General features: G+C 37.8%; 2 long non-coding RNA genes across 2 annotated transcripts; both read left to right on the top strand.

The window, feature by feature from the left end:
• On the top strand, positions 1 to 3,104 carry LOC131021947 (uncharacterized). Its single transcript, XR_009101097.1, has 4 exons — positions 1 to 62; positions 140 to 223; positions 1,765 to 1,843; positions 2,425 to 3,104. It is a non-coding gene; the product is annotated as an uncharacterized LOC131021947 (long non-coding RNA).
• Positions 3,105 to 9,389: 6,285 nt separating this feature from the next.
• LOC131021951 (uncharacterized) lies at positions 9,390 to 12,063 on the top strand. Its single transcript, XR_009101101.1, has 4 exons — positions 9,390 to 9,451; positions 9,529 to 9,612; positions 11,154 to 11,232; positions 11,814 to 12,063. It is a non-coding gene; the product is annotated as an uncharacterized LOC131021951 (long non-coding RNA).
• Positions 12,064 to 12,624: the final 561 nt, after the last annotated feature.

Here is a 12,624-nt window from a genome sequence, read left to right as displayed (position 1 = left end):
TTCACTAACTCCACGAGAAGAGCAAGTAGGAGAACTCCATGCATTTTCTGCCATTATTCAAGGTAAATCTTAGCTTCAATTTTCCCCATCCTCTTCATGTTTCACCCTGCATTTGTTGAAGAATACAAATGTATTTCAGAAAAATCCTCATCAGCCATCGTCCCCATCAAAAGCAAGCAAACAACTCAAGAGGAAAACCAACAAGAACAGATCATTTCAAAAGGTTTCATCTTGAACAACTATGCCTATTTCCTTCTACATAGTATTCGCACCGATCATCGCTATGCTACGCATTCAATGCATTATACATATATGTATGTACATAATCATTTCATCATCTTGCATATATGAGATACATGTGTTTTGAATAAGAGCTACTATTTTCGTTTCTAAACAAAGCATAATGTTTTAAAGAAAGAATTTTTATGAGTTTACTTTCAACTATGGGCTGCTGTGTCGAGTTGGGTAAGGAAGAAGAGTTCACCTCGTGTGGCTTAGAGTCGAGAGGTGGAGGGAGGTCAGGACGGCGGCGGCAGTCTGCTCCGTCTACTGCTGTCGCCGGAAGTTTCAGAGAGGGAGAGATGGGCTGGGTACAGCTGAGGGTGTCGGCGATGGTGGCTTGGCTGCTGTCGCCGAAAGGCCGAGAGAGAGGCCGAGGGAGGCGGCGGCGTTCCGTCGTCGCCAAGGAGGAGATCTGAGCGGAGAACGGTGGAGCGGCAGCTTATCGCTGCTACTCGCCGGAATCGGGGAAGAGAGCGGCTTCCGCTGCTCGTTGGCGGAAGTCAGAGAGGAGAGGGCTAGGGCACGGCGGCTCTGCCGCTACCTTCCAACCACGGTGAGAGAGAGATGGACGGAGGCGGTGATCCTCTGTTTTGAACCGAGAGAAGGGAGAACCGAGGGGCAGTGGTTACCGCCGCTTGCTCCGGCGAGCTCCAGCGGCCGTGAAGTCCGAGCAGTTTCGAGGAGAGAGGCGAGCAGTCGTGAGCTTTGAGGGAGAGGGAGAGTTCTGCGGGGGTGTCAGGCGGCAGCGGCGGCGCGGTATCGCCGGCGGTCGCTGCTGCAGCGTGTGTGTGTGTGCGTGGGGAGTGACTGTGAAATAGAGAGAGAGAGACGAAATGGGGGAGAGGGGGCGCAGCTAGGGAGGAAGGAGAAGAAGGGTGGAGAGTTGGGCTAGGTAGGACTTGAGGTTGGGCCTGATGGGCCGATTTTTAAATTAAATTGACTTGGGCCGTTTTTAATGGAGTGGTTGGGCCGGTTTTTATTTTATTAAACAGTTGGGCCTTTATTTATTTATCAGTTGGGCTGATTAGTTTAATTCAACTGGGCCTTATTTTAAATCCTAATTGGGTCAGTTTTATTTTAAAACTTTGGGCTGTCTTGATTAATTAAATTAATTGGGCTTCTCTGTTTTAATTAATTGAACTATTAATTAGTTTGATTAATTATTTTCAAAAACTAGTTTTCATAATAATATTAAATTATTATTATGTGCATATTTTAAGTAAATTACTTATTATATGCTAAGCATGACATGAAATTGCATTTATTTTGCAATAAAAGTATTTAATTGGTTTTAATTATAAATCCAATTATTAAAGAACGATGAGTAAGGATATTGTTGGTGTTCTTAACTCAAGAGAATTATTTTCATTATTTATTCATTAAATTTTGAAAACCCGGCTAAGTGAATCATAGAATTTTACGCACTACACCATGACTTAAGATTAGATTCAAGGAGACCTATTGAGAATAGATTTCTTGTAGGCTTCGAGCATCAAGGGGATTAGCACTGCTTTCCCAAGACAGGTTATGTGATTATGATCTTCAGGCTTTGCCTATCCAGGTGGGCATTACTTTTACTATACGTATATAGAGATCCCCTGCGTGTCGTAGGCCTCTTATACGAATATATGCATGAGATGATTTTAACTGTTAATTTCAGTTTATTATTATGCCCAAATGATAAATGACTCTTATGAAATGAAAATGAAATGTTTATGAAATGAAATGATTGACTGCCAAAAATGTTTATGTTTTTATATGTATCCTATCTGTGATGGTTCGCCAACTTTAAAGGAAATCCAATTGGGATCCTATGCTAGACAAAGGTCGCTAGCTAGGGTTAACGTGTACACTCATGGAGACCGCGAGTCGCTTGCGACCGGTCTTGGCGTCCGTGGTAAGGAGGCCTCCTTCCCGGCGCGTGACAGAAAGGAACAGATATGGATCATATGAAGGAAAATGATCGGTCGATCGACTTTATGAAAATGAAAGAAATATTTTAGTAAGCGCAGGTCATTTAAGAAAACCCCTGTGTGTTACTGTTATGGCAGTTCAATTTATATATGTATGCATGAATGTATTTTCGGCTATGCCCACTGAGTATTTTTATACTCAGCCCTGCATGTATTTCTAAATGTGCAGGTTGAGCAGTTGATGGAATGGAATGATGTTGAGCGGGTGTTCCTTTGACATTTCAAGAAATGTAACCTTGAGTATACATCTTCATATGTATATCTCACACGTTTTCCGCTGCAAAACACTTTGATTAGGATAACTTTATGTTATGAAATTGTGACACGTGTTATTGGGTAAACCACCTTAATCAGTTCTCATTTATGTGTATGTGTTATAAGTATCCAAATAATCATATATGATCCTAGCATTTTATCTATGAGTGACATTTTCATATACTTTAATGTTAAGTAATTGTCCATTTCCATTTCTTATTGTTCACCCCAAGTCATAACCCCGGTTAACCCGTCATTGGGATAGTGGGCTGTGACAGAGTGGTATCAGAGCGGTTCGTTCGCTCTGACCCTAGAAACCTTATTCTAAAGAGTCGAGTCTAGTTTGATTCTTTAGACTTACATGGGTTCATATGGCACCGCTCAACACTCCATTGCATCGTGCTCAATCAAGGAAAGAAGGTAACTGCAGTTTCAACGTTTTAAAGATGTTAATGTTCTAAAATGCTTCATGAATATGTTTATGTGAAGAGCATGTTATGATGAAATGTTGAATGTTTTGCCTTTCATGGCATATTTTCGCAGTCTATGATGTTATGATCAGATGAATGATAGAAAAGTGACATATGTTTTCCCGGAGAACATAGATTGCTATAAGTTGCATGATCACAATTTTAAAAGAACATAGACTACTAGATTAGTAGGATATCTCTACAATCTAGATTCTTAAGGTGATGAAGTAGAAGAATGAAAGAGAACTTAGAGCATTTCAGCTCCCTCAAGAAAACAATGATTCTTTTGAACTACAAAGAGGAATGGAAAGATATGTACGAGGTAAAGGAAAAACACAGAATGACGATACGCGACGAATTCAAGGTAAATGTTGCATCAAAGGTTGAACCATAGTCTCTACGTTCAAATGTTCAAGTACGACGGAATATCAAATCGACTTTTGCTACAGGATAGATTTTATGAATATAGTATTTTGCCTGTGTACGTATGTCTGTGTGTATATGTCTTAAGAGAGGTTTGGGGTTTGAGATCAATAGGATAGGGAACCTTAAGATAAGTTTAATTGTCATAATGAACTTATGTTTTGTTATGTATAGTATGTTCATGGCCCTTCAAGTTCGGGACGATGTTTCCCGTGTGACTGGGAGGTGATGATGTTGGACCTGGCCAGTCCACATGATCCAAATCTCAGTAGACGTCTTTTGGGTTGAAAACCCATGTGTTTCAACTTTCGGTTGAAAAGCCAGATGGGTTCATACTCGAGGTCATTTTGTTCGACCTAGTAGTTAATCATTTCATACCCTCTGGTCATTCTTTTGATTCTCTTGAACAATTTCTACAACACCTTGTTTTGATGTTGTGTTGAGTTTGAGCCTTGCAACTCGTGAGTTGTCATAATAGATCCCCTTGTTTGATAAGACCAAGAAATGTTAGTCTACCGATATAGTATACTACCCAAACTATGACTTCATATAATTGTGTCTCATTGTGATTGGTTGAGATTAGTTTTTGTCCTATAAATGATATCGACCACTCATTATGATAGAAATTCAGAGTCCAAGCTAAGACCGTAATATAGTGTTCGAGTACGAGGACTTAAGTTAATTGGTCTATGATAGTTTTAAGATAAATTCATAGGAAAGTGTTATTCATGTGATAGGTAACAAGAAATGGGTTGATGACTATTTTAGTCTTTGGAAAAAAGAATACCCCGTAGATGAGCCCTAGGAATGAGGTAGGAGCAAAATGAACCGCCGCAAAAGGACGAGTGAACTTATTCTCAAGTAAATCTCGTGTATATAAATTGGAATTAGGAATCCAATTGATATGAGGAGAGACCCGAATCTATTCTAAATCGGAAAGTTAAAGTACTAAGGAATAAGTCGATACCCTTAGTAATAGTTCTTTGGAAGCACTATGATCAAGAAAAGGTGATGTGGGAACTCGATTCTAGCATGAATGAGAAGTACCCAGAATTATTTTCTGTGGTACAAATTTCGTGACGAAATTTCTTTTAAAGTGGATAGTATGTCATACCCCGACTTTTAATCCCTGATTAAGGGCTTAATTATTAATAATTAGGATTCGGCATCCATTTATAATAAAAACTGGTTTGATTTATCTGATGTGATTTAATCATTATATATGTGTTTTAATGTGCTTAGTTAAAGGAAAATTTTTATAAATGTGGTGCATAAGTTTTAATTGGTGAGTTAAGTGTATTTATATGAGCCACCTGAATTTTAAATTATGCATGAAGTCATGAATTTTATCTAAATTTGATAGTACATGTAACACTCCGTACTTTTCCCTATGTTGTGAGATAGTGTCTTAACACTATTGAGAGTACTGAGATGTCAGAGAGATTGATTGTCCTATTAAGAAAATAGGAATAATGAGTTGGAAATAGAGTCGAGAAAGAAAGAGTAAAAAAAAAAAAAAATCGGTCGGAGAGACGTCTAGTTTGTCTGTGTTTGCCGACTGCTTTGACGTGATATTATGTGAAATTACGTGACTGATTGATTATGTGAGTTTTGTTACGTATGTCATTGTGAGCAAGTTATTATGATTTTTATTTGAGGATATTAGCACTTGAAATTTTAATTAAGTTTCTAAAGCAAGTGCAGTTTATTTTTACCGAGAAATCAAAGAATGTTGGTTAATGAAAATATTTCCAAGCATATATTTTGTTTTAAAATTATTTTTCCTATGAGAGGAATATTATAATTGAGTGAGTGCACTAATATTAGTGCTATAATTATTTTATGTGGTCACATGAATAATTATGTATTGGTATTTTATTAATGAGTACATTTCCATAGTTATTGTGATTTATTTTTAATCACCCTTCTCACACTATTACTTTAATTTCCCTACCATGTGACTAAATACCACAATTTACCAAGTGTAGAGATTATTGAGAGAGTGTAGAGATTAGAGAGATCAAGGCATTAATTGCCAATATTTCCTTAAGATTACAAAATCCTCTTTAAAGATCACAATATCATTTACAATCTTGCAAAATCCTCTCTCATTCCTCACTCATCATTTTCGACCAACACCTCTCTCCCTCTTTCTCTCACTTTCCTCCATTTTCCTCCACTGAAGAGACCTTCGAAGCTTCCAAAAAAAAAAAAAAAATTTAAATTTACAAAACACCTCAATCCACTCTAAAATCTTCCATAAACACATCCTAGCTACTTATATTCAAGAGAATCATTGAAGAAAGGCTTCCAAGCTAGAGTGAGAAAATATGAGTTTTGGTGAGAAACTTGGGTAAGTGATTCTTATTTTATAGATCTAGATTGTATGATGTTATATGCGAGTATATGATCATGATTGAGCAAGAAAATCACCCAACTTATTTCTATGAAATTTTCGAAAATTAGGGGCTTGAAACCCTACGAAATTTTGTTGTTTGTTTTCTTGAATTGGCTTGAGTTATATGATGATTGATGATTATTGAGTTAATATATATGAATATCTTGATGATTAGCCATGAGATATAGATTTTTCTATTAGGTTAGTTTACCTAAAATTGGGATGTTGAGATCCTATGGATCAATTGATGTATTGATGATGAATTTGAGTTTATGAGATGATCTAGATGATTAATGATGGATGAGATTAAAGCTTGAGGTTGAGAGGTGAAATATGAAAAGTGTTAGTTTGAAGAAGAAGATGACATACATGTGTATCTATATGTGATCTTGCTTTATGATGTTGATTTGTGCTAATTGGTAACCTAGGATGTTAGATCTATGATTTGATCAATAGGTTATACATGATTAGTGATATTTTCAAAAGAGTTCAGTTTAATAAAAATTAGGACTTTTTGCCTATGTGTTATTAAAGTGATTTTGGCTTAAGATATATGTATTTGAGCATGATATTAGTGTATAATTATGTTTGAGTAAGTCTTTTGTTGGCTAAGAAAATTTTTGACTTAGTTCAGTTTATATGAGTTTTTGAGTTTTCGTATTTTGAGAAGTCGATGATTGATAAAATGAGGTTTAATTGCTTTATGACCATTATGTGAAAGTTTATCATGTTTTACTAAGAGTTTTATGATGATACATGAAGTTTCATTAGAGTTTAGTACATGATAAAAGGAAATCTATATGTGTATAATGATTTATATGATGAATGAGATCATGTTTGAATAATTGAGTAATTTTGTGCATGAAAATGAAAAGAGAATTTTAATGATGCGTTCATTGAAACGTTTTACTAGAGATTTGAGGTTATGATGTAAGAAGAGAGTCAAGATTTGAGTATGATGAGCATTATAATGTGCCTGAATGTTTGTGAGTGTTATATGTGTTTAAAATGAGCTTTGATGAGTTTCCTTGAAGGAATGTTGAGTTGAGTATTTTAAGAGTTTGAGATGAGATTTTGGTGAATTTCGTAGGCCTACTGACCTACTGTGATCGACGGTTTTTCAATGTCAAAAAGCTTTGAAAATTTTATACCAAGTCTCTACATGAGTCTTGAGAACATCGGTAAAATTTCAAGTCATTTGGACTTCGTTTACTATTTTTATAAAATACAAAACCGAAACTGCACATTACTACCGAGAGTTTCAGAGAGCAGGGGAAAGAGTCATTCATTTCAGTAGCTTCCTGTGTGATCTAGCTTTCCAAAATTTTATGGTATTAACCTTATTGTGTTATCTAGATATCCACAAAATTTGAGCTCAGTTTGACAACATTTACTATTTTTCAAAAATCCAAGTTTTCGATTGCTCAAAACTGCTGAATATGGTAGACTGTAGTAAAACAGTCATATCTCCTACAATACTGGGAGTTTTTGACTCTATTTTTTTTATATGAAAATAGACTCGAAGACCTTTCTTTTGGTATGAGTCTCGAGTCCAGGAGGTGTCGGAGTAAGAACAGGTTAGATTTGAAAGTTGAGTCAGTGTAAAAACAGAGCATGTTTTGATAATGTTTGATTGTGTTTTCTTATGTGCCTTATGTGATTGTGTTGTCTATGTGTTGAATGAGATTAGACGAGCCTTATATGAGAGATAAATCGAGACTTAGTACCATGATTTTCTTGAAACCTATCCTTGAACTTAAGGATTTGAGATGAGTGGAGAGTTTATATAGAGATGAGTAAAGAGATAGAATATGAGATAGAGCATGAGTTAAGGCTTTATGAGTATGGATTTTAAAAGGATTAAAATGTTTTAAATCAATTCCTTTTTAATGGAGTTTAAAATGCTTATTTAAGTCATTTATAAATGAATAATGAGAAATGCGTAAAGAAGTTCGTAAATGAATCGCGGCATGAGATTTTCAAATTCCCTAGTAAACTAGGGAGATATTATGAAGGAACAAGCAATGAACGAGACTCTCACCACCGAGTCACTACAACAATTGGAGAAGGAAAAAGTTCACGCACAAACAAGATATGTATACCACCTCAAGATGGAGATAAAGAAAAAGGAAATGGAAGGAAAGCACTAGAACTAAACTTAAGGTATAACCCAACCCCAAAGCTAGTAGGCTCAAGCTAAGAGAGTGAATGCTTTGGCTAAAGTGCCAGAAGCTACAGCAAGAATAAAGTTGGAACGCCACCACAATGGAAACTTAGAAACCCCATTAAATAATCATTTGAAAATGAGTTTACATGGCAGAAGGAGTGCCATTAATCTTTAAGTGAAAGTTACCAAGATGATGAGAAAAGTTTGATGATTAGAATTCCCTAGTCAAATCTGAGAAGGTGACTTAGGACGAAGGAAACAATTAAGGTAGTTCACCACTTTACTAAGATGAAGTGGGTAAAAGAATGTTGTTAGGTCCTGAACTGGTCCAATAGATAATTGAGAAAGTCAAACACATCAAGCAAAGAATCAAAGAAACTCAAGATAGACAAAAGTCTTACGCCGATAAACGCCGATTGGAATTAGAATTTAATGTTGGGGATCGAGTTTTCCTCAAAGTCTCTCCCTCAAAGGGAGTTAAACGTTTCGGAAAGAGGGGCAAGTTACGACCCCGTTATATAGGACCTTTCGAGATCCTAAATAAGTTAGGCCTTTGTAGCCTATAAATTGGCTCTGCCACCAAGCATTGTGGATGTATACAATACGTATAGCACCTCGCAATTAAGAAAGCATGTGATTAAGCAAGATAAAGTAGTCCTAGCCAGGACCTAAGTTGTGATGAGAAATCAGTCCAGATACTTGATCGCAAGATTCAAGTTATACGAGGCAATAATATTGTTCTCGTCATGTAGTGGAACCATCACAGGATGGAAAAGGCCACAAAAGAGATGAATGAAACGAATGACTAGTATCACAAGATAGAATACCAGATATGCAATTCCGAGGACGGAATTTTTATAAGGAGGGAGGGATGTAATACCCCGTTTCCTCGAGCTAAGTTTAAAATAATTTTGAACTTAGATTTAAGATGATTCACGCCGGATTGAGAAAAAGAATTTATTTTTAATTCCAACAAAAGTGATTTACAAAAACATTTGTAAATTTAGTTATTAAATTTATATGCATTGCATATTTATTTAATTTAAACATTCAAGCATTTTTCACGACCTTTTAATTAGCAAGATTCGAAAGGAATTCCTTTTATAAATGCACCAAGGATTTAATTACATTCCCATTACAATTTTACTACATCTATTATCCATGCATTATACAATAAAGAAAGTTACATTGGCAGTCATTTATACATAGACATATACACACATTTGTAAGATACAAGTACACCAAATACCAACACCCCTACCCAATTTCCTTTCCACTCACACTTTACACCCTTTCCACCTATCCATTTCCTTTCCAACCACCCTACACTCCACTTGCAGCCCCTTTCTTGCTGTCATAGGAGAAGTAGCTGTCAATCTTCCTCTTTTAATGATTCAAGGCAGCAACTCACTTCACCATTCTTCACTAACTCCACGAGAAGAGCAAGTAGGAGAACTCCATGCATTTTCTGCCATTATTCAAGGTAAATCTTAGCTTCAATTTTCCCCATCCTCTTCATGTTTCACCCTGCATTTGTTGAAGAATACAAATGTATTTCAGAAAAATCCTCATCAGCCATCGTCCCCATCAAAAGCAAGCAAACAACTCAAGAGGAAAACCAACAAGAACAGATCATTTCAAAAGGTTTCATCTTGAACAACTATGCCTATTTCCTTCTACATAGTATTCGCACCGATCATCGCTATGCTACGCATTCAATGCATTATACATATATGTATGTACATAATCATTTCATCATCTTGCATATATGAGATACATGTGTTTTGAATAAGAGCTACTATTTTCGTTTCTAAACAAAGCATAATGTTTTAAAGAAAGAATTTTTATGAGTTTACTTTCAACTATGGGCTGCTGTGTCGAGTTGGGTAAGGAAGAAGAGTTCACCTCGTGTGGCTTAGAGTCGAGAGGTGGAGGGAGGTCAGGACGGCGGCGGCAGTCTGCTCCGTCTACTGCTGTCGCCGGAAGTTTCAGAGAGGGAGAGATGGGCTGGGTACAGCTGAGGGTGTCGGCGATGGTGGCTTGGCTGCTGTCGCCGAAAGGCCGAGAGAGAGGCCGAGGGAGGCGGCGGCGTTCCGTCGTCGCCAAGGAGGAGATCTGAGCGGAGAACGGTGGAGCGGCAGCTTATCGCTGCTACTCGCCGGAATCGGGGAAGAGAGCGGCTTCCGCTGCTCGTTGGCGGAAGTCAGAGAGGAGAGGGCTAGGGCACGGCGGCTCTGCCGCTACCTTCCAACCACGGTGAGAGAGAGATGGACGGAGGCGGTGATCCTCTGTTTTGAACCGAGAGAAGGGAGAACCGAGGGGCAGTGGTTACCGCCGCTTGCTCCGGCGAGCTCCAGCGGCCGTGAAGTCCGAGCAGTTTCGAGGAGAGAGGCGAGCAGTCGTGAGCTTTGAGGGAGAGGGAGAGTTCTGCGGGGGTGTCAGGCGGCAGCGGCGGCGCGGTATCGCCGGCGGTCGCTGCTGCAGCGTGTGTGTGTGTGCGTGGGGAGTGACTGTGAAATAGAGAGAGAGAGACGAAATGGGGGAGAGGGGGCGCAGCTAGGGAGGAAGGAGAAGAAGGGTGGAGAGTTGGGCTAGGTAGGACTTGAGGTTGGGCCTGATGGGCCGATTTTTAAATTAAATTGACTTGGGCCGTTTTTAATGGAGTGGTTGGGCCGGTTTTTATTTTATTAAACAGTTGGGCCTTTATTTATTTATCAGTTGGGCTGATTAGTTTAATTCAACTGGGCCTTATTTTAAATCCTAATTGGGTCAGTTTTATTTTAAAACTTTGGGCTGTCTTGATTAATTAAATTAATTGGGCTTCTCTGTTTTAATTAATTGAACTATTAATTAGTTTGATTAATTATTTTCAAAAACTAGTTTTCATAATAATATTAAATTATTATTATGTGCATATTTTAAGTAAATTACTTATTATATGCTAAGCATGACATGAAATTGCATTTATTTTGCAATAAAAGTATTTAATTGGTTTTAATTATAAATCCAATTATTAAAGAACGATGAGTAAGGATATTGTTGGTGTTCTTAACTCAAGAGAATTATTTTCATTATTTATTCATTAAATTTTGAAAACCCGGCTAAGTGAATCATAGAATTTTACGCACTACACCATGACTTAAGATTAGATTCAAGGAGACCTATTGAGAATAGATTTCTTGTAGGCTTCGAGCATCAAGGGGATTAGCACTGCTTTCCCAAGACAGGTTATGTGATTATGATCTTCAGGCTTTGCCTATCCAGGTGGGCATTACTTTTACTATACGTATATAGAGATCCCCTGCGTGTCGTAGGCCTCTTATACGAATATATGCATGAGATGATTTTAACTGTTAATTTCAGTTTATTATTATGCCCAAATGATAAATGACTCTTATGAAATGAAAATGAAATGTTTATGAAATGAAATGATTGACTGCCAAAAATGTTTATGTTTTTATATGTATCCTATCTGTGATGGTTCGCCAACTTTAAAGGAAATCCAATTGGGATCCTATGCTAGACAAAGGTCGCTAGCTAGGGTTAACGTGTACACTCATGGAGACCGCGAGTCGCTTGCGACCGGTCTTGGCGTCCGTGGTAAGGAGGCCTCCTTCCCGGCGCGTGACAGAAAGGAACAGATATGGATCATATGAAGGAAAATGATCGGTCGATCGACTTTATGAAAATGAAAGAAATATTTTAGTAAGCGCAGGTCATTTAAGAAAACCCCTGTGTGTTACTGTTATGGCAGTTCAATTTATATATGTATGCATGAATGTATTTTCGGCTATGCCCACTGAGTATTTTTATACTCAGCCCTGCATGTATTTCTAAATGTGCAGGTTGAGCAGTTGATGGAATGGAATGATGTTGAGCGGGTGTTCCTTTGACATTTCAAGAAATGTAACCTTGAGTATACATCTTCATATGTATATCTCACACGTTTTCCGCTGCAAAACACTTTGATTAGGATAACTTTATGTTATGAAATTGTGACACGTGTTATTGGGTAAACCACCTTAATCAGTTCTCATTTATGTGTATGTGTTATAAGTATCCAAATAATCATATATGATCCTAGCATTTTATCTATGAGTGACATTTTCATATACTTTAATGTTAAGTAATTGTCCATTTCCATTTCTTATTGTTCACCCCAAGTCATAACCCCGGTTAACCCGTCATTGGGATAGTGGGCTGTGACAGGATTGGCATGGGGTTTGTGGTTCGTGACTCAGCGGGACTGATTAAGATGGCGGGCTGCCGAACTTTGGGCAGCACCGCTACCGTGCTTATGGGTGAGTTACATGCGTTGATGGTTGCGGTGGATTTCTGTTTGGAGAATGATTTTGGACCGGTGGTGATGTTTTCCGACTCACTTTTGGCAGTGCATGTTTTATCTGATAAAAATCAAGGTTCGGATTCACTTTGCGAAGAGCTTTGGGAGGTTTTCGCTCACGCCCGTCAGCATGTTGTGGTGGATTTTCTTCATATGCGTCGTGACGTAAACGGAGCTGCTCACGAGCTTGCTCGGCGTTCTTTTTTATTTTCTGATGTAATTCTTTGGAAGGCCGATTTTCCGGATTGGCTTCTAGAGATTGTTCTTTCTGATTCCTCTTAATATATTTCCACTTCTTAAAAAAAACATAAAAG

This window comes from Salvia miltiorrhiza, chromosome 4, assembly GCF_028751815.1.
Source record: "Salvia miltiorrhiza cultivar Shanhuang (shh) chromosome 4, IMPLAD_Smil_shh, whole genome shotgun sequence".
In the NCBI taxonomy this organism is placed as follows: Eukaryota; Viridiplantae; Streptophyta; class Magnoliopsida; order Lamiales; family Lamiaceae; genus Salvia; species Salvia miltiorrhiza.
The sequence above is the reverse complement of the archived record's forward strand: the minus strand, read 5'-3'. Positions and strand labels throughout refer to the sequence as shown.